We start from the raw sequence: 25,542 nt of genomic DNA on the forward strand, positions 1-25,542 counted from the left end.
TTTGTCTATTTTTTTTTATTTAACTTCAGACATTCAAGTTTCTGAAAACTCGATCATATGGTCTTGATCATATGAGGTTCAAGTTTTCAGTAATTCGAGATTCTGAAGTGAAACCATCTTCTTTTTCTGGCTTTTCCCAGTTAGGGGTCACCACAGCGGATCATCTCTCTGCTCATGATTGGCAGTGGAGTTTTACAGTGTCGAATTCCCAGCCCAGCTCCCAACCTTCCACAGAAGGCACACACATGCACACACTCACATCTAGGGCCAATTTTAGTCCACCTATTGCATGTCTTTGGGATGTGGGAGGAAACTGGAGCACCCGGAGAAAACCCACGCAACCACAGGGAGGACATGCTGATTCTGCACAGAAGGCACCCCAGCCGAGAATCAAACCAGAGAACCTCTTGCTGTGAGGCAGCAATGCTAACTGCTGCACCACCGTGGCCCTCTCTCTCTCTCTCTCTCTCTCTATATATATATATATATATATATATATATATATATATATATATATATATGTGTGTGTGTGTGTGTGTGTTTTAAAAGTGTAAGGGCCAGATTCACGAAGGCTTGCATGGAGTCTTAGAGTAGAGTAAGACTCCATGCAGTCACCATGTCCGACGAGAGATCCAGGAACAGCCTATAGGGACGTGTAAGAGAACTCCTAAAACGGCTCTTACACAGACAGGGCTGGGACATGCAAATTACCTCAATTGCAGGTGAAATGCATGCAAATGAGGTAGATTTGCAATTCAGGAAACCCGAACCTGTCCGAGTAAGAGCAGTGTTATTTGCAGAAATGTACTCAGTTGACAACTGAGTACCATTCTGCAAATAGCAAAACAGAGCTATGGCAGCTCCAAATAAAGGTTGCATCCAGTGCAGGAAGCATGCCAATGGCCAAATATATGGCCATTGGAAATGTTTCCTGATGCAATATGAAAATAAAAATATTTTTTTTCACCTATTTCTGATGCTTAAGCATAGCGCAGCGCCGCGCAAACGGGCTGCGCTCTAAAACCCAGAATACTAAAAATTAAAACCCACAAATGTGGATTTTATTGAAATTGTTAATGTACAATTCAAGGGAATGGCAGGCTGAAGACAACATGGCCACCGAGTAGAGGATGCTAAGGGGGGAAGCTCAGTCTAAGACATGTAACCAAGCATTAGTAGGCAATCCTATGTAAATGAGTGTTAGGATAGTGGATCGCAAGTTTACATAGCAAATGAGCACAGTCAGTGGAGTGTAGGAGTAGGATATGGGGAGTAACAGAGTAGAAGATAGGTGACATCACGAGGGGGGGTATGTATGAAAGAAGTGAAGCTCATTGGAGCAGAGTGGCATGTGTCAGCTGTCATTTACACATCATGGAAAGAGGTGTGTCAACAGGTAGGCTAGGGAAAGCCAAGAAATGGAAGGTGTATGCCGTGGATAACACCAAAGTTTCTTGCTGAATGGGTATGTGCTCGTGTGCGCATGTGTAAACCCGAGTAAGACAGAGTGGGCGCGTGTAAGCGTGAGTGTGCATGTTTGAGCCAGAGTAAGCATGTATAAGGCTGTTTAAAGAGTTGTAAGCGCGTTTGTGCTGGTGTGCGTGTGTTTTAACCCGAATAAGCAAGTTTTATTCCGTGTAAGTATGTGTGCGCACGTGTTAGTGGCTGTGCGCGTGTTTGCGCTTGTGTGCGTGGTGCTCCCCCCCACCGAGGAAACAGAAAGGAAAAAGGAAGCACAACAAATAGTAGGAAGCTATCAGGGAGTACTAGCAGAGCTAGCAGGTGAAAACAATTAGAATCAGGCAATTACACAGGCAGTACACTAGCCCAGCCCAGCCTAGCACTTAAAACTCTGCAAACAACAGTCCATTATGTTTCTCACAACATACACTGCAGTAAGCTAATAGAAGTGAAAACTGAAAAAGATTTACTGAGACAAAGAAATGTTAGGGGCTGCCATTGCTGTTATAAGGCGACATATGCAACATGCTGAGGGTGGTGACAATGGAAATGCTGCTGGACAACCCACAGTGAGGAGACGGAGAAGAGTGTACAGCCCCAAGGTAACCTACCAGGGGCTACATGAGCTGGAGATAGTGGAGCGCTATAGAGTGGACAGAGACCTCCTGCAGCAAATTTTTGAGCTGTGCAGGCCACACCTCACACAGAACCAACAGAGGGGAACCCATCCCAGTGGAAACCAAGGTATGTGTTGGCCTAAGAATATTAGCAACAGCTACCTTCCAGAGACCAACTGGTGATATGATGGGGATATCACAGGCATCAGCATCCAGGGTACTACACCAGTTCCTGGATGCCATGTCAGCACATGTCGGTGATCATGTATATTTCCCCAATTCCTGTGAGGTATTGGCCAGAAATATGCGTCCCTTCCAGCAAATAGCATAATATCCAGAGGTAGTGGGTGCAATAGACTGCGCGCACATATGCATCAAAGCACCAGCCGGCGAGCGGGGTAGGGTCTACTTCAACCGCAAGGGCTTCCCCTCCATCAACTGCCAGGTCATGAGTGATGCCAGGGCATAATACTGAATGTGTGTGCAGGCTGCCCTGAAAGCTAACATGATTCCCATATCTGACATCTGACGCAGCTGTACCAGACATTTGCCAATGGGGACATCCCACATGGTCACCTAGTGGGGGATGTTGGCTATGCACTGGAGCTGTGGCTGATGACACCCATCAGAAACGCACACACACCTGAACAGGAACGCCATAATGAGGCACACGCACAAACACGTAATGTAATAGAGCATGTGTTTAGGCTGCTCAAGTCACTGTTACGGTGCCTGGACACATCTGGTGGAGCCTTGCAGTACTCACCAACTACATGTACCCAAATTGTCATGGTATGTGCTATGCTACATAATATGATCCTGCAAAAACAGCTGCAGCAGGACCAGCATAGGCCTGGGCCAAACAGCCCCCCACCATTGCCAAGGCCATCACAGGCAGAGCGTGACTCGGAGGAGGAACAATCTGAGCCTGCCCCAGTAGGCAGAAGGAGGCGTGCCCAGTATGCTTTGGCCTTGGCAAAGAGGCAACGCATAACACATACACTGGCTCAGTAGGAACTCTAGAAATGATACCTCTCTCCGACTTGCACATATACTAAAAAAGATGCCTAAGTTGACACTACCTTTTTTCAAACATGTACAGGCAGTGTAGTATGTGCATCCGACATAGGCAGCCCTGCAGCACCACCTAAGGCATGATTGCCATGTATTAAGCAATATAAAGCAGTGCTAAACAGCATTTATCAGCATGTAGTATATGCAAACAAAATTGCACACACCAACTAGCACAACTGTGGTCAATGTTCAGTAATATTGGGCAACGTCCAGCAATGCTGGTTAATATTGAGCAATGTCCAACAAGCCTGGTCTAAGTAGGGCATAGCTGAACAAAAGCCAACATGCTCATATTTGCTTAACAGGCCCTTAAGCAGTCTGGTCTGCTCAGTATGAAAATATAAAGCAGTGATGGGCCTTGAACACAGGATACTGTGCACTATAGCCAAAGTACTGAACCACTAAACCATGACAGTATTGCTGTGGTCAGCCTGTATGAAGGAATGTTGATAAGTCTATGCAAAGTATTTCATGGAAACCCTGCAGGCACAGCATAATCCTTGTTGAGTTATGACACAAAGGTGAGTCCTGCAGTGAGAACAGAACCTGACTTCCAACACACAGTATAAATGTTAATATCGGTCATGTTCGCACACATCAACCAATGTAGTGGACCTCAGATAGCAACATACTGAAAGGTCACACTGGGCATGCTCACACACTTGAATAAATGAGACAAATGTCAGGCAACAAAACACGAAATGGCAGAACTGGCCATGCTCACACACTTAGGCCATGTCTGAGTACAGCAGTGGGCCACGCATATCTGGCAGTTGCATGTATTAAACCAGGAACCTGTCACTATACAGCAATCTGCCCTGTGCACACAGTTATATGACAACAGACACATCTATAATATAGTGGAACCCTGTCATAATCAAATATGCTCTGCAGATACAGACGTTGTTCATAGAAACTGGTAAAGCAAAGATGATAAAGACCTACAAACAGTATCAGCAATAAACATTGTGCATCTTGAACATTAGCATAGGTTCAGAGGTCGATACTAGGCTATCTGCCCTAGGGCATGTACAAGCCTAGCCAGAGTGTGTTTGGCATTTGCAACCCTGTCAGATTACTAACACTGTGTGTGTGAATAGTAGGTCACACAAGATAGCCCATGTACGTTTAGGCTAGTGTGCCTCTGTCTAGCAGGGACAAAGAATATATCCCAGGGGTAAACATAAGATCACCCATACAGTCATCAAGATGTCTCCTGTAGGTTGTCAGTGGGTGGCTCTGCCTATGTGAAACTGGGATTACATTCTGGAGTGAGTGGAGCCTCTGGGATAAGAATCTGTCCCTCCACAATGTCCTATTAACATCTGTGCTGAGGTATAAGTCCCTGGACTGTGTAGCTCCAAGGAAGTCAGATATCCTGAGGTGGAGCATGTCCAGTAATTCTGGGTTGGGTATATCTGTATACAACAGGCACACATCATATCCGAGTAGGTGGTAAACGACTGAGTAGAGCTGGAGTTACTGCATCTGAACTGCGCAGGGCATCTGTGTGAGTCCCTAGATCTGCTTGGTGAGGAACTTCCGTGGCCAGTACAGTTGCTGCAGGTGTCGGGTAAGGTACACCCCAAATGTGGCATTGTAACCAAGCATGGATGTGATGAGTATATGGGCACAATGACCTCACTCGATCTAAATGTGAAACTATATGGGATAAGATGGCCCACATAGAAGGTGTGTCCAACCACTTTGGCAATGTGAATGTCAAATGTGACAGTACGAACAAGTCATGTCCCCAAACCCCTAACAACTCCTACCATATGTAATGGAGTACTACCTATGTGGTAATGTGTGGGCATGTTGTTATTCCCAAAGGGGATGACTATGCAACTAATTGCATTTAGCTGTAGGCCATGGCTCAGGCACCAGTCATCCATCTCTGTGAGACCCTGTTTGAGTATGGATGTGGCAGATGGAGAGTTGATCATGGCACCCAGTTTGCAGTCAAGTGCAAACATGTTCAGCCTTATTCCCCCTGTGGTAGCCTGTACGTCAGACAAATATATACTGAACAAGAGAGGTCCCAGGACCGAGCCGTGTGGGATGCCACAAATAACTGGTGTAAAGTTAGACATGGCACCTGCAATTCTGACCATGTGGGTGCTATCCCTGATCCAGGTATCAATCCATCGTGTGAGATATGTGTCCATATCGACGCTGGTGAGCCTATGCATAATGGCCTAGTGGGTTATTGTGTTGAAGGGTTTTGCAAGGTTCAGGTAGGCTGTGCGGGCAGCCGTCCCTATATCGATGGACCTGTTAACCATTTAAAGAATACAAACAGGTTCAAGAGGCAAGATCTGCCCACAACAATGCTGAAATTTGTAGGACACAGTGTCTGTAGGTTCCCGGTGTCTGTGTGTATGAGTCCCATGACAATATGCTCCATAGCTTTGCAGAACAGGCTACTTAGGCTTATAGGGCAATATTGTCTGTGGTCCGTTGTGGCACCAATTCTGTGGAGCGGGACCACTGTCGCTGTACGCCATTCCTTGGGTACATATCCTGTAGTAACTCCGATATTGAACAGTGATCTAATGTGAGGGTTGTGTCTGTCATGATGCTCGTGTAAGATGCAGGCTGGGACGCTGTCTGGTCACATTGATACTGTGATGTATGCTTTGGGGAGTGCAGCATTCACCTGTTACTGTGTGATGTCAAGGAGTTTATACTATGTTGGGATAGATAGTTGCTCCTTACCTGTGGTAACTCCAATATTGAACAGTGATGTAATGTGAGGGTTGCGTCTGTCATGATGCTCGTGTAAGATGCAGGCTGGGACACTGTCTGGTCACATTGATACTGTGATGTATGCTTTGGGGAGGGCAGCATTCACCTGTTACTGTGTGATGTCAGGGAGGTTATACTCTGTTGGGATAGATAGTTGCTCCTTAGGGGGGATGAGTGGGAGGCATCTGCACTGAACCTGTTTGCCAGGATGTTGGCAATGCCAGTAGGATCAGGGTAGGTTTAGTAAGTATGCAGTAACTCACAGCATATCAGTGAGTGTCCACCCAGGTTCCTGACATAACTGAAGAAGGCTGTGTGATAGTCCTATGTGTCTGTTGCAATTGTCTGGTAGAAGCGGCCCTTAAAAAAGTTCATGAGTGATCGTAGCTGTCTGCTAGTACAGATCACAGATGCCTTCCCAGTCTGGGATTGTGCTCTATCATGTAGTAGCTTCCTCCTGACATTGTACAGCTTATTAATGGCTGGGGTCTACCAGACAGGTCCCCTGCCATTGCAGTAGTGAGCCCTGTTGTTATTTGGGATAGCACAATCCATGCAGTCCACTAGGTATCTATAAAATGTGTATGTAAAGGATGCAGCAGTGTGAGCCGCATTTGCCACTGTCTCAGGGTCTCTGAAGGATACCACCTTGCTTTGGTGAAGTGAGATGTTGGCTCATGAGAATTTCACCAAGATTACCCAGGATGGGTGTGTGGAGGGTATATGTATGTCCAGTGAGATACATGTATGTTCTGACCTTACCAATGAGGGGTATATCGCTGGTGTGGAACATAGAGTCCCCATGTTGGTGATGATCAGGTCCAATATGTATTCCCCCTTGTGGCTGTGCTGACTGGTTGTGCCAAAGCATATGAGTCTACAAATTGTAGCAACTGTTGGTTGAGGGTGTTGGGGCTTGAGTAGTATCCCCAGTCAATATTTGTGTATATGAAGTCACACAATATAATTGTGTTTGTGGAGTACTTCATATTCTCCATAGTTCCCACGAAAGCAGAGTGTATTTCCTGAGTTTGGGAGTGTGTTCTGTAGCAGGCAACAAACTGAAAGGCAGTATTGCACAATGGTATTTGTATATGTATGGTCTGTGATGCTTTGTGCAGTGCTACTAACCCAGAGGTGTGTGTATCTGTGATGTATATGGATACTCCCCATAGTTGTGTTGTCTGTTCCAAGTCTTGTTGTCAGACAGCATGGTATGAAACATAACCTGGTATTGCCAGTGTGCATAAGTGAGCCTGAACCAGGCATCTGTCAGTGCACAGATATCACTATCCTCCATACTGAGGAGAGTCCTGAGTGGCCGCAATATGAGGTTAACACAACTGTTGTTGAGCAGCATTACCCTTAGTTTTATTTAACCTGTAATGTCTATGGAGGTGGGTTTGTCTTCTGAGCCCTGCTTAAAATAGGCACTAAGGTGGTAGCAAGAGCCTTAGCCAGCATTCCAAAGTCCATAGGTGGCAGGTGCAAGCTGTCCATAGTGAAGCTACATGTCATGTTGAGCATGTCACCATAGGCTGATAGACACTGTATCCCCTATGAATTAAACAAATTTGTTAGGCAAATGTTAAATGTGATATGTGTGTCCATATACTGTGACATCATAATTTGTGGGTGTAAGATGCTAGAGAAGGTCAGGATCATACTGGCCTGGGCTACATGATCAGAGTGTTCCTCCATCATGTGGTCCAGGGAGTAACATCTGAGGTTATACACACCAGCATGGACAATGATGGTGCCAGTCCTGTACTTGCTTTGGAGTGACCTGACTGCCTGTGTTATGCGGCAGATCCTGGCACCCAACAGACAGCCCAAATTGACTATTCCCTTGTTAGGGCTGGAGAGTGGTACGTCAGTGTGTCTGACAATAAGTGTCACCTATTACAAGTGTATTAGGTGTGTTGTTTAGCCCGAAGGGCAGTGACTGTGTGGCACACTGACATTGTGAACTATGTGATATGTGGGTATTGTAGTGGGGTAGCAGGTGTGTGCGTGTCTGCTTTGGAGGTCTCTGCTGCTTAGGTAGAGTACATTTACAGCATCCGAGTATATCTATGTGTGATAATGTGGTTTGAGTGCTGTTGCTAGAAGATATGTGAGACTGATATGTGGTGTGTGTGGTTACCTTCACCACCTGATAGACTGTGCCAGTCATGGGTCGAGAGAGTTCAGCACCCTGTATGTCTATATAGGTGCATCTCACACATATATCTGAGTTTGTCGGGAGGAGGAGAGGGTTGTCTGTGTATATGAGGCAGATGTGACATTGTGTCAATATCACAATATCCACCAGCTGGACTGAAGAGTACACAAGAAACTGACCCCTGGACATGCCTGGATATTATCATGACATACTCTGTAGCCTGATCACAAAGGATCAGTATGGTGTTAAGTGTGTAAAAGAGTATAACAGGGATTAGTGCTCATGTTCATTGGTGTTTTGTAAAGAGTAGCTGAGAAGGAGTCCAGACTGAATCATGACACCTCCTTCAGCTATGTCATAAATAGCAATGTACACCCATATATGTCCTGAGTCAGGGCCAACTGTACCTGAGTGACAATGCCGACATCATGACAGGCCCATATGTACATACCTATCTCCCACTGACAATAGTCCACATCATCATACCAGGAGATATCACATGTAGAATGGATGAGCAGCTACCCCCACTGCCAAAAGCATAGCAGCAAGTGGAATACATTGATTCCCAATATGTGTCATGCACAAACTACAGAACAAACAGATCATGCACCTGAGCAGTCAGCTGAGCTTCACCCTCTACACAGGATGTGGAACCGTTGAATGTGTCACAGCTACATATGGCACTCCCCACAAGTGTTGGTGCACAACACACCATGGGAAGTCAAGTCCAGTATGCCTATGAAGTCTGATCTGCAAGGTCATGGAGTCCATCATGGTTGCAATCATAAACAGAACTATTGGAAGCTGACATACACACAACACTACCAACCGTGGTATGTTCATGTGCGGATCATGGTTCCCAAACATGCTAGACTGTTTGCAAGGCAGCCACCCAGGACATACATCAATGAACACATCTACACATGTGTCACATAGACTTTGAATAGCCCTTTATCAACATCCCAGACACATGTAGTATCCACAAAACCAACAAAATGTGCATAAATATGTGTTGAGATATGACAGAATGTCAATGTGTCCACAGATAGATCACACAAGTTAAGAATTCTGAGGTCTTGTTCAAGCTGTTGACACCTGCTGACCCACATGGACCATTCCTGGAATGGCATAAAACAAAGTGTACACACATCACCATGTCCAGTCTGATGATGTCACCATCCTATAAATACAGCAGGAGAAAAAACAAAACAGCCACTAAAGTAAATAGCGCACCATGTAAATGTGTCTCTCTCTAGTGTCATGACATAATTAGGTAGGGGTTTGAATCCTGCAAACTGTGTGTGTGTGCAGTTTCCTTTGAGAGGTGTCCCCTTTTTGGAGACTGAGAAAACTCACTAAAAGAGGTACATTCCTCTTTGGAAAGACTGATGATGTCACCATCCTACAAATACAGCCGGAGAAAAGAAACTGGCCAGTCAAGCAAATAGTGTGCCATGTAAATGTGTCACTCTCTAATATCAGAGCATAATTAGGTAGGGGTTTGAATCCTGCAATTGTTGACTGCGTTTGTGGGGTTGTATGTGTGCAGTTTTCTTTGAGAGGAGTGCACATTTTGGAGACACGGAAAACACACTAACATAGGTACATTCCTCTTTGGAAAGCCTGATGATGTCATCATCCTACAAATACAGCAGGAGAAGGAAAGCCTGCCAGTAAAGCAAATAGCGTGCTGTGTTAAAGCATTTCTCTCTAGTATCATAACATAGTTAAGTAGCAGTTTGAATCTTGCAAACAATGAGGGTGCGTGTATGTGTGCAGTTTTCTTTGAGAGGTGTCCCATTTTTGGAGACTGGGAAAACTCACTGAAAGAGGTACATTCCTCTTTGGAAAGACTGATGATGTCACCATCCTACAAATACAGCTGGAGAAGAGAAACCAGCCGATAAAGCAAATAGTGCACCCTGTTAATGCATCACTTACTAGTATCATAACATAGATCGATAGGGGTTTGAATCCTGCAATTGCTGACTGTGTTTGGGGGGTGTATGTGTGCAGTTTTCTTTGAGAGGAGTGCACATTTTGGAGACTGGGAAAACACACTAACAGAGGTACATTCCTCTTTGGAAAGTCTGATGATGTTACCATCCTACAAATACAGCAGGAGAAGGGAAGCCAGCCAGTAAAGCAAATAGTGTGCCGTTTTAATGAATTTCTCTTCAGTATCATAACATAGTTAGGTAGGGGTTTGAATCCTGGAAACAGTGTGTGTGTGTATATGTGCAATTTCCTTTGAGAGATGTCCCCTTTTTTGGAGACTGGGAAAACTCACTAAAAGAGGTACATTCCTCTTTGGAAAGACTGATGATGTCACCATCCTACAAATACAGAGAAGGGAAACCAGCCAGTAAAGCAAATAGCATGCCGTGTTAATGGGTCACTTTCTAGTATCATAACATAGGTAGGTAGGGGTTTGAATTCTGCAAATGCTGACTGTGTGTGTGTGTCAAGGCTGTGTGGGTTTTGTTTTAACTATGATATGACATAGTATGATTACAACAGTAAGTGCATTTCACACATCAGGTATCTCCGTGGCAAATATATATGTGTACATGTCCCCTCAATCAGTACATAGGTGTGAAGCCTGCATACTACATGAATACATTTGTTTCCATTGGCAGGTTGTGCCGCTGCTTCTCAGATCATAGGTCACATGTGTATGTATGTGACAAGGCTGTCCACTGTCATGTTCTGTGGCCAAGGTCATCTGTGGCACACACACCCATGACAGTTATTTAAGAGTAGTGTGAGTGAGGGTATATGCCTGGGGTATATGTCAGACATGGTCATACACAACAAGAATGGACAGTCTTTATAGGTGTATGACTGCCTACTGCCTTGTGGATATGCATTCAGGCCTCTAATGTCTTATGTGATACACCTTGGGACTCCACAATACCTATGGATATGTGGATACCAAGGGACACATGACATAACATGAGGCCGTATGTACACATTGGTACCCAACATACATGTTGAGGGCTACCTCCTGTGAGGTACTGATGGGATAGTATGTATAGTACATGAGGGTGACTATGCCATAGTCGGCTTACTGCAATAGAGCAGGTATCAGACAACAGGTATCTGTCTGTATGATACCCTTGTGTATGATATGCATCCCATCCAGGGAATGCATTGTAGGCCAATCCATGCATTTCCAAATTTAGATGGACACATCTCTAGTGTGTCTGCATGTAGCTAAGGGGGCTATATACTAAACAGGTGTGGTCACAGGAATGGGTGGCGGTCATTACCACTGGTTAGTGTTATAGTGTAGCACCGGAAGGATCCAATTTTTACTGGGTTCCCTACTACTGTGTGTCATTTGTCAGGACATCATCCAATGATTGCTTATAGTCATGCTGTTGAGTTTGTGTATACTACCAGACCGCAAATCATTGACAGATATTAACAGTATCACCCACAGCATAGTGTCAACCCATGTCATACACAGGTCTACCCTTGTTAGTACATAACTGGAGTAGAATGCATACTGGCCATTGAAAGATACTATGAGATGTTAACAATGTGTATGACAGGGTATGCCACACATCCCATGTGTCCACTATGCACGTACATCCAGACAGTGCGTACCCACCATGTTCACAGATGTACACTTGCTAATCTGTACTGCACACATCACACACATACTGTCCACTCACTAACACATGCTGGCAACACATTACACTTCAGCCAAGTGGCACATGGGTGGACAATACATACTCAGACTTAACAGTGGTGTAAACAATGCTACATTGACAATCAGAGCTTTGAGGCATAATGTCTGCTCAGATATACCTACAAGGATGTCATTACACTTCCTTGTTGACAACTTGCTATTATTTCTACACTGCTATAGTATCACCCTGTGCATCAGCACCATGTTAGCCTGTCCCTCCGTCAATGATGCAGATGACAGGAGGTGACACAGGTATCATCATATGCACAGGGCGTTTTGTTGTTTGTCAGAGCCTGACATTGACCCATCCAATCGACATGTCTGTGTGTGTGTGTGTGTGTGTGTGTGTGTGTGTGTGTGTGTGTGTGTGTGTGTGTGTGTGTGTGTGTGTGTGTGTGTGAGGGACAACAGTACAGCATGGGCCGATCTTGATGTAATGTGTGTGTGTGTGTATGTGTGAGCCCTAGTTGTTTGGTTAATGTGTGTGTGTCTGCATGCACACAGCTCCACCATGTGGCTGCCATATATGGTAGTTTGTGGGACAGCCAAAGACTGTACCTGCTAGGCTGTACAGATCACTGTCTCCGGCCACGGACACAGTACCTGTGCCTGGCAGGGGTGCTACGGGCAGCATCGGGTACCAACCCTGACTGGGTACTGTCATCAGAGGCAGAGGTACGACAACTGGACCCATGTCCCTGCTGGGACTGGCCAGAGCCACATGCATGTGGTCTACTGGGACGGTCAATGGACAGGCCAGCCCCAGCATTGCTGGGGCTGGTACTGCCATTACGGGAGCGGCTGTGAACTGTGGGCTGTCTGCGACCACTGCCAGCTGTTGCTGTTGCTGGCATACATCTGCGTCAATGTCGCAACTGTCCCACAAGGTCCTGGCTCATGGAAGACATGTTGTGGGGGGCATCTAATGCCTCCCCCCAATGTCTAGCAATGACCTTGGTGTAAGTCCGGATGGCACCGGCAAGGTCACGGATGCTGTCATTGATAGCGGTGTAATGTGCCCTCTGCGCCCTAAATCCCTGCCTGGTGTACCGTTCCATAAGTGCCTGAGACTGCATTACAGCCTGGGACATGCTGGTCGTCGTAAGACCTGTGAGGTCACACCTGCTAGGGGCAATACAACCAGTAGTGCTCCCCTGAGAACCCCTGGACCTCCACCTATGTGGTACCAGTCCTGGTCTATGGCTATGGCTGCTGTGAGGGGATGCAAGTGCCATGGGTACCACACTCTCCTGGTCAATGCCAACTGTATGCTGTCCCTCACCTATGGCCATTGGTGGTGAGGGATGTATTGACAGTATGAGTGTGTGCATAGATGGGGTTGAACACTGTGTACTGTCGATTGGCGGACCAACGACAGACACTGTCAAATCTTCCTGTGCCAAAATACATGTGTCATCATCACCACTATTTGTGGCAGTGGCTTCAGGTTGCCTGCTGCTTTTGCCAACCTCTAACTCAGCACCTGTGAGAGGAAGACAGGAAACACACTTTACGGTCTGCACATGCACACATGAACACATGAACACATGGACACATGCACACATGGACACATGGACACATGAACACATGAACACATGCACACATGAACACATGCACACATGTACACATGAACACATGCACACATGAACACAAGCACACTTGCGCACATGAACACAGGAACACATGCACACATGCACATCGGAACACATGCACACAGGAACACATGCACACATGCACACATGAACACATGCACACATGCACACAGGAACACATGCACACTCCTCACTACAGCAGATACACACACACAACAGCAATTCAAAACATACTCAATAGTGGTTGAAGGAGGGTGACAGTATCACAAGGCAAACAGTCATGTCACACGTGTCAGCATGCAGAATAAGTGTTGATCAAGTCCATGCAGTTTGAGTGTAGACAGCCATAGTTAATGACAGTGTACATGACTGTGGTGCATGTGTGTACATGTTCAGTGATTGCCTACACCCTGGATCACAATGTATACAAGGACACAACATTTCTGTGCAAGTATTATAAGCTCTGCAATGTCCTGTGCACCATCACTCACAGGTATACATACCATGGCTGCATGTGTTATCTGTGTGTCACATGGATTTCCATGTCTGATTGCAGTGTCTGTGTCTGTGGCAGATAATTGTAGACACAGGTGTAGCACATGCATGCTATGTACACACACGGGATGAGTGGTGCATGTATACGTGATGGAATACCAATCCTGGACATGGCCATTGCACAGTGGTTATGGTGAGTGTGGGTCATATTCCAGATATGCCAGTGCCAGCCATGACATTGCATGTTACATGACTGCAACATTAAACATCACACATACCCGATGTGTGTCATGTAACCTATATACCCAATAGCATTCTAGCACAAATATGTGTCACTTTGTACAGAATGCGACTGCTATGCATATTGTGTATAGTTGCATATGTTTGCATGCACACATGCTATGCATAATGTGTATAGGTGCATATGTGTGTACACACACAACATGGAGGTGCAAAGCAATGACAACTATGTGTAGTACTGTGGTCACTGTAACTGTATGGGGTGTAGTACCATTAGCCATCATCATCATGCATCATGTGGTCACTCAAGGCCACTAAAGTGTGCTAGATCACTGCCTAGCATGCTGTACCAGAACCGCAGTGATGTGGCTAAGTTCACAATTACACAACCACGTTGCACAAGGGTGTGTGAGGTGCCCAATAGGGAGCATTGCCTAACATGACTGTGTTATGTGTTGAAGAGTGTTGCACAGCCCCATGCTAGGACCCTACCCCTCAGGTATATTATGTGTGGTGTGTGGATAACATGTGGGATACTGAAGTGTGACCTGGCAGCGGGTGTCCGGTTACACTATGTGTACCATGTTGAGTTGTACTGCGTATGACAAATGTGTTACATTGTGTACATGTGTGTCAAGTATGCCTATCCAATGTGCAGCACAGTGTTGCCACATTTGTGTCTGATGCTCTGTGCATTGCATGTGATTGAGGCAGCTACTGACTTTACTGAGATGTTTAACGTCTCACAGCAAACATGCACAGCATGCATTATGCGTAGGTGTGTTATGTGTACATGGCCTACACCTCACCTATGACATGCACATTTCAATACCAATTTTACAGTGTTAACACACTCACCAGCATGTAGCGTCTGCCCTGCTGTCACACCAGAGGGAACTACAGGAATATGGCACAGTTTGTCAGTGGCCACAACTGTGGCATCGCTACTGTGAGTGTGCTAAACTACAGTAGAACAACAGGCATAGGTGTACAGATACTATACAAAATATCAGTATTGCACACAATAGGCAGCACAACTGCTAAACACAGTACAAATCTCACATATGCATAATCTAACAATACAGGTAACAGTAGTCTACAGCTAGGGCATGTTACCTGCATGTTCTATGTCACCATGCTGGGTGGCTCCGGCCTCCATGATGACACATGTGTGATGTTGTTGCTGCTGTAGGCCAGGAACCACCACACTTAGGAGCAGTTCCCCAACTCTGGTGAGGGGGGATGTATGGCCACCCCACCACCTGTGGCAAGCTGTTGTCTATGGATATCAGATTCACGCCACCGGACATGTCTAATTAAATCACTGCAGTGATGGCATACCTGCTCATATGTCCAGTTATACATGCCTATGTCATTTACCTGGCAAACAAGATCTTGCCACAGTGCAGTATGCTCATGCTGGTGCTGGCTGGCTCTGGAAAACAGCAGGGTATAGTGCTGAGCCAGGCTGTGGTGTATTTCCTGCTGTCTGCGGCTGTGTAGGAGGGATTCCTTTGATGAGCCATAAGCCTGGAAGACAAGTAAACGATATGTGTGAGCAAGTCATGTGGCACACTTAACATTTTACAGTACAGATATCAGTTAACTGACATATATAGCATCTGTTCATCTGTCAGAGGATACACACATTCAATATCACATATCAGTGCTCAACCCACAAATGGCTGACAGTGCCTGCCACACTCCATATAACAAACCAGTATACACCAGTACTCAGCACACTGTTTGGGATCCAATGCACAGCCTCACCACGGGGGTACATATCAAGCTAATGCATGAAAAAATATGTCATCCATTGCAATGAATGTGAAGTACAGTTACAGTATTACCAGTAACCCACCCTAGTCGTTGATGCCATACCCCTACCTAACATATGTGCACAGTTGTTAATATAGCTGGCATACTGCTGTAACAGAGTATACATGTTGCTAGGTACACACGCAAACCCTGCAACACACATGTGATTGCGGACATGGTACAGGCATCATTACACACACATCAGACATTCATGCAACACACAAATGTATGCTGGCACAGATGTGCATTTCCTGTGTACCTTACAGTAATGTGTGCCCCTACTTACAGATACCTATGCCTGAGGTATGTAATCTGTGCAGACTACAGGAAACACACAAGACAGTGTTACCAGGGAATGTGAACATACACCATACTGTGCTGTTTAGGCCTACAGCTTCAGGTAGTACAACAGTTCAAATGTCAGCTGGATTCACCAGCAGTACCACTTACTGAGCATACATGTATTGCTTCAGCCTACGATGGGACACCACAGTCATACACAAGGAACTACATCACAACATATGCAATCCTACTATGTCTGCATCCCAATAACTACACATCTTTCTCTGGCCTCACACCTAGGGCACAAACGACCATGGCAGAAACAGCCTCACACTAAGCTATCACACCATTACAGACCTTGCACACATTCACTGTCACACTCATTCCACCTCACATAGTAGGCATTGCACTGAGTACATTTGTGTGTGTGCATTGTGTCATAGGTAGGTAATACACTATTGGCCCTAGGGCCTACAGCAGCCTAGCTATATGCTACCCTGGCCTTTGACACACAAGTAATTTGATTTCACTTGCTCCTGTCAACTGGATACACAGAGGTGATTCCCAGGGTGTGTTACCTATCCCCCAGACAATCATCAGGGGTATGTATGACATCTGCTACTGAGGAGCCTTGTTTGTTAATGCTGGGTGGTTTACTCCAGAGTATGGCATATTTGCCAATAGGAGCCTATCCCTCCAGTATGTGCTGTTTAGTGAGGTGGTTGGGATTAGGGACCTAGGCCGTGTTGCCCGGTGGGATTGTGAGGTGTTGACATGGTGGTTGTCTGACTGCTATGGGTGTGACATACCTCTGTATGTTCGGCAGAGGTAACCTCTGGGTGGCCGGTATGCAACGCACTGTAGCTGTGGTTATGTGAGTCAGTCTGCATAGGGTATGTGTTTGAGTGCAGTATTATTCTTTGTAAGGTATGTCTGTGGCCTTTCCACTTGCTGTAGTTGTCATGTGAGGTACATACCACATGGGGCATTGTGATGAGTACAGGGGAACACTGACCTATGTTTCCATACATGACACAACGTTTGTGATGACAAGTACCACGGAGACAGATTACAAGACTAGTGTGGCACTGTGAATATTAAAGGGGAGGCTACTGTCCACCTGTGTCCCATGTTCCCTTCTGACACCTTCAGTGTTAGGCAGGCAACAACCTATCTGGTAGTTAGTGGGTAAAGTGTTTTGGAATGGGGTATGGCACTGCAGTATCAACACTGGTGTTCAGTCCATGCCTTGGTCACCAGGCACCTGTTGCAATACGTCTGACCCCGTGTCTCCCTCTCTCACTATATATATATATATATATATATATATATATATATATATATATACATATCTATATATATCCATATATATCTGTATATATCTATATATCTCTATATATATCTATATATGTATATATCTATATATCTATATATATCTATATATGTATATATCTATATATCTACATATCTATATATGTATATATGTGTGTATATATATATATATATATATATATATATATATATATATATATGTATATATGTATATGTATATATATATATATATATATATATATATATATATATATATATAGACATATATATATATATATATATATATATATATATATATATATATATATATATATATATACACACATACTTGTAAACATCCATTGCTGTACATATACATGCACATATAGGCAGATATACTGCCCACCTTTCATTGTAGGAATATCAATTATGAAACAGTTGTGCGACATACAATTATGTAATAATATTGCACAGTGTTGTGCAGAATGCATTTCGCTGTCCTCAGGCCGTATAGCTTTAGCAGACCTCACTGGCTGTAACTCAGTCCCACAGCATTTAACCACCACATGACATATACCTGCACTGCTTTCTGTTTTCAATGCCACACACTACAACCTACATAGATATGTGCACATAGCAACCTTCAACTACATATATATGTCCAGCCTTCACTAACAGTTGCAGTATGTCACTTGCCCTATGCACATCTGCATATACATATAGATACGGACTGCTACCACATATGGAGGGTTCACAGTATGTACAGTACCCTTCAGACACATCATTCGGATGCCAGCAAATACATCTCTGTTACATACCTTACCTTTGTATTTCTCACCTCTGTCTGTTGAACCTGTTGATGTGTTTTTTGTTTTCTTTTTTTTTTCTTTGTTGTCTCCAACCGCCTCTGTTTGTTTGTCTGTCTGTCTCTGTGTCTGTCTATCTGTCTGTCTGTCTGTCTCTCTCCAGTTGCTGCAATGATATTATTGCATGTGTGGACAGCAAGTACAGGCTGCTTTTGTAGGTATCTGCACATGTGCATGTGATGGCCTCTGCGCCAATTGGTGTCCACCATTTAGTAATTGCATGCAGCTTGCTGTGTGGTAATTTCAGTTCTCACTGTGATTTCAGGACACTGCTATAAAATGATAGGTTAGGTAGGCATAGGCCTTTCAGTTTTGCAAGGTGGGGACTATGCTTGTTTTCTGTGGGCACTGTTTTGTCAGTCAGAAGGATGGTATATGTCTCATATCTGAAGCTGGGTTGTAGCCAGTGAAATGCATGTTGTACTGAAACCTGACTGTTGTTTCTTCTAGTACACTCTTCTCAGTGTGTAAGTTTACTCACACCTCCTAATGCTAACACTGGATACATGGGAGTATGTACTTTCTTTTGGAATTAGGGAATTAACTGGCATACAACTGAAGTTATTGCAATCTATTCCTATGGCTTTCCTATTTTCCCTTTACATTCTCTCCTTGTAATGCATGTTATATTTCTTTCAGCACCAAATTATTGCACATCTACTGTGGCTTAGTGGTACATCATGCAGACTGGTGAGTCCAAGGTGTGGGGTTTGAGACTGACAAGTATTTTATTTTGCTGCTGAACAGTACAAGGGCCTTGTCATACAGAGTGACTAATGCACTTTTAAGCTGGTTTGCGTGGGTTTGTGTGACGCATAGCAATACTTAGCTAAGCGCACACATGTGCACACTCGCGCACCCCCACTTACTACTGCTTAAAAGTGCTTACTCCCGCTAACCCCCACGCTAATTTCTTTGAAAGAAAAGAAAATGGGGAGATAGTAAAGTGGTGAAAAAGGGGGCACAAAGAGGGAAAGACAGTAGGGAAACCAGCTGGGATGTGCAGGAAGGGTGTAGAGAAGGCCCATAGCTGCCCATTTCTTTACCTGCAACAGCTGTGCATATGTTCGTAATTTGGTGTGAAATTTGCAACCTTCCACCCCTGAGAGAGGGGTGAGGACAACAGAGTATGTTGTAGTGCCAGTTGTAATTATCAGTTTACATGTCCAGCGGACAAGTGTGCGAAATGGGCAGCTATGTATGGGGCGTAATTTTTTTGTGGGAACAGAGTGCCCTTTTTTTAATTTTTTTTTTCAGGTGAGAGTGGAATGTGAGGTAGGGGATGTAGGTATATTTGGGGAGGTAGATTGGGGAAGTAAACAGACAAGACAAACAAGACGCATACAGGAGCGGTATTTGACACATGGGGTGGGCGAACACAATTGACGGGAAGGTTGTTTGGAAATCGCAAGCCCATGAGCCCACAGATGGTAACAGTGGAACTGAAATCCCCACCCATGGTCAGTCACCACTGCACCTTCACAGCCCCAAGGGTGGCTGTGCTGGGGGCTGAGTAGGATGGGCAGGCTCACCTGAGAGATGCGCCACTCTCGCCTTGAGCTGGCATAGGGGATCAGCGACTGAACGCTGGATCTCCCTACGCACCACAGCCCGGACCCTTGGAATGGTGACAGGTGGCTCTTCTCCACCCATGCTTGCATGGGGGGGGGCAAGCCCCATCCCCTGCAGCACTTCCACTCGAAGGTGGCACAGGACCAACGGAGGAGAGGAGCCCGGGCTGGGCATCAGAGCTGCTGGTGCCAGGTGCACTCGCCAACTGAGGAGGGACAGGTGGGTCCGCTGGGACCAGTCTTCCCATACGTTCCGTGATTAGGTCTGTTTATTTACAACATAAACAACAGCATTCCAGATTAGTTGTAACAGCATGCAGTAATATTCCCATTAACCCAATGCACCAATGTTCCAACAGTTCAACAGCAAGCATAACACATGCATATATTGAATGACAGTGGATATTCCAACAGCATGCAGGGATGTTTGGTAGCAACAGGCCACCATGAACGTAGTGTTTGAACGGGGCACATGCATCAACATGAATGCAAATATTTATAAAAGAATAGGACATATGTCCCAAAAAATATTTAAGATTACACATAACCTTTGAGGTGTGGAATTGCATGGTTTATGCACAAACAGTAGGGTGTAGAAAAGAACGTCAGTTAACATGTTATAATTACTTTTACTCTACACTACATTCCTAGTGACTGCAACTGTATATTCCCTACATGTATTATTACATTTGCCACCACACATTAGGTTGTGTAATGGGTTTGGCTAGTTCAATATATACTTGACCTATATCTGACGTACTAACTGTCCAAGATGCTGATGTTACTGCTACATATTTCATGATTGCTTTTATATTTCTTTATCTACATTGGATGTTTTCACGACATTTTCACTTCAATTTGTACAGAACCCTGTATTTATGGAAGCACACTCACATTTCTGGGGAACATATTAGCATGCTACTCATGTGCAAGATTTACTTATGCATGCCAGCCAGTAACTGACTGTTGAGGACTGTATATATGCTTCACAGCTACTAGCACTTCCAACACCCACTTTAGATGGGACTGCAGAACTCTGGGTTACCAGCACTTTTTAAAACAGTACTATTTGTATAATGCAAGAGTACAACAACAATTCAAACTACGTGACACACACACACACTCTGGGTTTTAAACCTTTCTTACTAACATTACATACTTTTCCACAGACTCACACCTTTATTTGTTGTAACAGTGCATATGGGATACATATTCAAGACAGATTAAACCTTTATTAGTGGGTTAGAACACACTTTTTCAGGCTCAGTCACTTATGTTATATGACAGTACCTGCAGAGATTTTATTCCAGACATATGTTACCTTTCTTAATGGGTTACTACACTCTTTTTCTAGCTCTATGAATTGTCGTATAACAGTGCACGCAGAGGACTTATTCAGGCCATTTTATGGCTGTATTATTGTACTACTACACTTTATTTCATGCTCTCTCCCCTATTTTATATAACAAAACATGCAAAAGAATCACTAACCTGCCTGGTGGCGCAGCCTTTGCAGCCTATCAGCATAGGCTTGCTGATTCACAGCACGGTCACCTGCAGCTATAAAGTAAATGAAGGGATATTGAGACATACCTATCCGTTATACCAACTCAATTATCAATTCTTACATACTGCATTCCATGGCTACATACTCAGTCGTGGGGCATCCTGCATCCCATGGGCCTCCTGGATCCATTGGTTCAAGTGGTCCTCCTTCCATCTCTTCAAGTCTGCATGGTGGTGACGGACCTGCTCACCGGTGCGAGGAATGCCTGTGGCACTGGTGAGGTCATGAGCTAACCAGTTCCAAGCCTCAGCTTTGTATTCCATCCCTTGGAACTGGCCTTGCAGGAGTCTGGACTCATGATGGTGGACAAGGAGCCAAACCATGTATTTTGACTCCTCGATGCCCCAACGCTGCGCTTGAAAGCATGAACCCTCTCCTGCACCTGCCATTCTGACTGCAAATGTGAGCTACAATCAGTTATGGCGAGTATTCCCACCTATGGGGCTTAAATATGCCGCATTTCCAGCACTTTTTTGTGATTGGCCATTTTTGAGAATTCTAAGCTGACTGCAGACCTGCTTAGTAATGGTTAATCTACCATTTCTAAGTATATGTATGTTAATAGTGGCTGTTTCCCCTGTGCTGTTATGGCTTAGTGGTTCTGTACTTTGATTATGATGCACAGGGTCCTGGGTTTGAATTTTATTTTATTACTGTCTAGACAGGCTAGGGGGTGTGGCTGCGTTTAAGCAACTTAGCTCTACGTTGCTCCCCAGTGCTCTACAGTGCCCTGGTTGGCGAGGCGCGCACATCCGCAGAAACACATTGCGCTGGGTAAAGCGCTTTTAAACTTTGGGCAACTCTATTGTGCTGGGTAAAGCGCTTTTAAACTATGGGCAACCCTGTTTAGCTGGGTAAAGAGCTATTAAACTATGGCACCTCTGTTTAGCTGGGTAAAGTGCTATTAAACTATGAGCACCTCTGTTTAGCTGGGTAAAGCACTATTAAACTATAGGCACCTCTGTTTAGCTGGGTAAAGTGCTGCTTAACAGCAGGCTATTATATATCTGGATCCTTTAAAAATATATATTTTGTTCACTGATACATTGGCCATTTCACTGCTTTTAATAATATTTTAATCATATATGTCTGGTATTATTTCAAATACTGATTTAAAACATAAATAAGAAGGGGAGTGATGGGACTCGAACCATGAATGCCTCCTCTTTGTGCATATGCTCTACCATTACGCTATTGCTATTTGGCTTAATTTGCATAAGTAGTTCTTATATGCTCTTCAATGTCACAATTGTTAACTGTGGTTAAGCAGTGGGCACACCCGTGCAAACAAGCGCAAATACGGGCAGCTATATCGTGTATTTAAAAAAATTAAAATTCATATTTTACGTTTTATAACTGTGATGGGGGTTTACAGTGTCAGGGAGTGTGGTGTTGGGTGCAAGTACATTTGAGCGAACTCCCTCTTGTCTGTTGACATTATGCTTTTTAAAACCTTGCAGGGGCGTAGACTTTTAGACTGCACGGTAATCGGACACACCCCCTGCTTTCCTACTCAGTCCGTATAAAGTTACGGATGAGTCGGCATGCCCTCATGAATATTCATGGCACGCTGACATCGTACCATTCAACTGCAGCCTCCGAGTAAGACATATTAAGTCTTACACGGAGGTTTCGTGAATCTGGGGGTAGGTGTATACATATTTATATAATGTATTTCATTTTGGTATATTCCTTTAACTTGATATATTTGAATTAATTATTTATTTAGTAATGGATTTTGTTGATCTACATTGTCATGTGATGTGTCTTTTGTTATAAAAGGGGTAGTTGTGTTATAAGATATTGGTTTTCTGATTAAGTTCATTAAGTATTAAATTGAACAGAAGTGCTTAAAAATATCTTGAGTCCGGCTCTTTCCTTTGTGACTTTGCAGTGCGTTTTGTTTAACTCAAATAATCCAATACACTTTAGAAAGAGTGACTCTTCCATCGCGTTTAATGTGTATTCTGCATGACAATTAGATGCCATTAAGATTTTGCAGCATTTTTTTCTCCCACACAGTTCACAGTTGACTTTCACAAGACCCCAGTACCCCTCCTCTATCAGGGGGTTTACATATCCCTCTGGACCCCCTCCAGACTAATTCTGATTAGAGCTAGGGATGACAATGAGATTGAGGCATCCTAGTTTTGTGTCATATTGCTGTAGTAGTGGTGGGGAATTGCTTCATACCAGTTCCTCATTCTCAGCTCATGCATGTAACATTGCGTGTGAGACATGGAAAGGGTGGACCTTGTTAAATTGCTTCTGACTTTTGCAAGTAGTTGATGTCAGCAGGTTGCCCTACACATCGTCGAAGACACACTCTGCAGTTTGGCAGAAAGTAGAAAGGGTTGTCACCAAGCTTAGCAAGCCTATAACAAGGAAAGTAACAAAAGATCCTGTAAAGATATTAGAAATACTTTGTAAATTCTATGAAAGTCTGTATAAAGCAGAGAAATGTGGAAATAAAAAAAAAATGTTTATGGAAGAATTAAGTATGCCAAGATTAGCAGGAAATGAAGCTCAATTACTAACAGTTAGGATACCAGGAGATGAGAAAAAAATTGTGATGTATAACCAATCTACAGGAAAGTTCCAAGGAATAGATGGTGTTCTTGTGGAAGTTTGGAAGCTAAGAGGGGAAAAAAACTGATAAGGATCTGGAATGTTTTGTTTAACAGTATTTTAAGAGGAGGAAACGTACCAATATCATGGATGGAAGCAGTGGTAGCTGTAATACCTAAAGAGGGTAAAGAGCCATCAGATCCAGCATCATACAGGCCCATTTCAATACTAAACCATGATTATAATGTGTTCATGTCTATAATGGCTAGCAGAATGGCACAGGTGATGCCAAAATTGATAGATATGGATTGATGTGGTTTGTGGAGGCGAGGCAAACATTTACCAACACTAACAGAACATTAATGATCCAGAAGGAAGCAAATGTAAGATAATAATATTGTTGTTGGTGGGCCTTGATGCAGAGAAAGCATTTGACAGAGAAAGCTAGGACTTTATGAGCAGGGCAGTGGAAGTATTTGCATCTCCTGAAAAAACTATAAGGTTGATTATGAGGATATATGAGGGATTGGAGGTGAAAATTAAAGTGGGTGGGATCCTCTGTGATAATTTCTGCTTGAGCAGAAGAACCAGATAAGAGTGTCCTCTTTCCCCTTTTTTATTTGCATTATATTTAGAACCATTGGCAAAGAAAATAAAGGACTCAGAAATTCAAGGATATAATTGGTATGGTAGTCAAGACAATCTGGCTGTATTTGCAGATGATATTACTTTATTTATATCTGACAAAACCAGAAAGAGACATTACAGTGTTGTGACACATTTTGAGACAGTTTCACATCTTTTTGGGATACAAAATTAATGACGCTAAAACAAAGGCAAAAGTGGTAAATTATTTACCCGCACATCAATTGGTTCAGCGATATCCATAGTTTATGGGGACATGTTAAAATGAAGGCTTTGGTAGTATGGATTAAAAATGTTTTTGGTGTGGTAGCTAAGGATATGTGGGAAGAGACTAAATAAAAGATAATACAAAAACTGAGTAAATGGAAGCTTTGTTATATGAATATGAATAGTAAGATTCATGCAGTTAAAATGTTTTTAGTCCCATTAGTCTTAAACATGGGTCAGACATATTTTTATCAACCAGAGTAGAAGTTGTGGATAACAATTAATAAAGAGCTGAAGGACTTTATCTGGGAGGGGAAGATCGCAGGAGTCAAGTGGGATAAGCTGATTTTTCCAGTAGAACAGGGCAGACTGGGATTATCTGATTCAAAGAGGTATTTCAGAGCTACACAGTTAAGGCTCCTATACATAGCACAAGCAGAAAACTATCATTCAGATTGGAAAGGGATGATGATGAATCAGAGGGAAGCTCAAGAAACAAGGAGAAACTCACATTTTGGATCCAAGCCTTTAAGGAGAATAACAATAATCATGCAGAATATTTATTTATAAAGTAGCAGAAAACATCCTAAGAACTAACTCAACACAGGAATGGAGAAAG

The sequence above is a fragment of the Protopterus annectens genome, chromosome 3.part1 (assembly GCF_019279795.1).
Source record: "Protopterus annectens isolate FY-2018-M chromosome 3.part1, PAN1.0, whole genome shotgun sequence".
NCBI classification, from domain to species: domain Eukaryota; kingdom Metazoa; phylum Chordata; order Ceratodontiformes; family Protopteridae; genus Protopterus; species Protopterus annectens.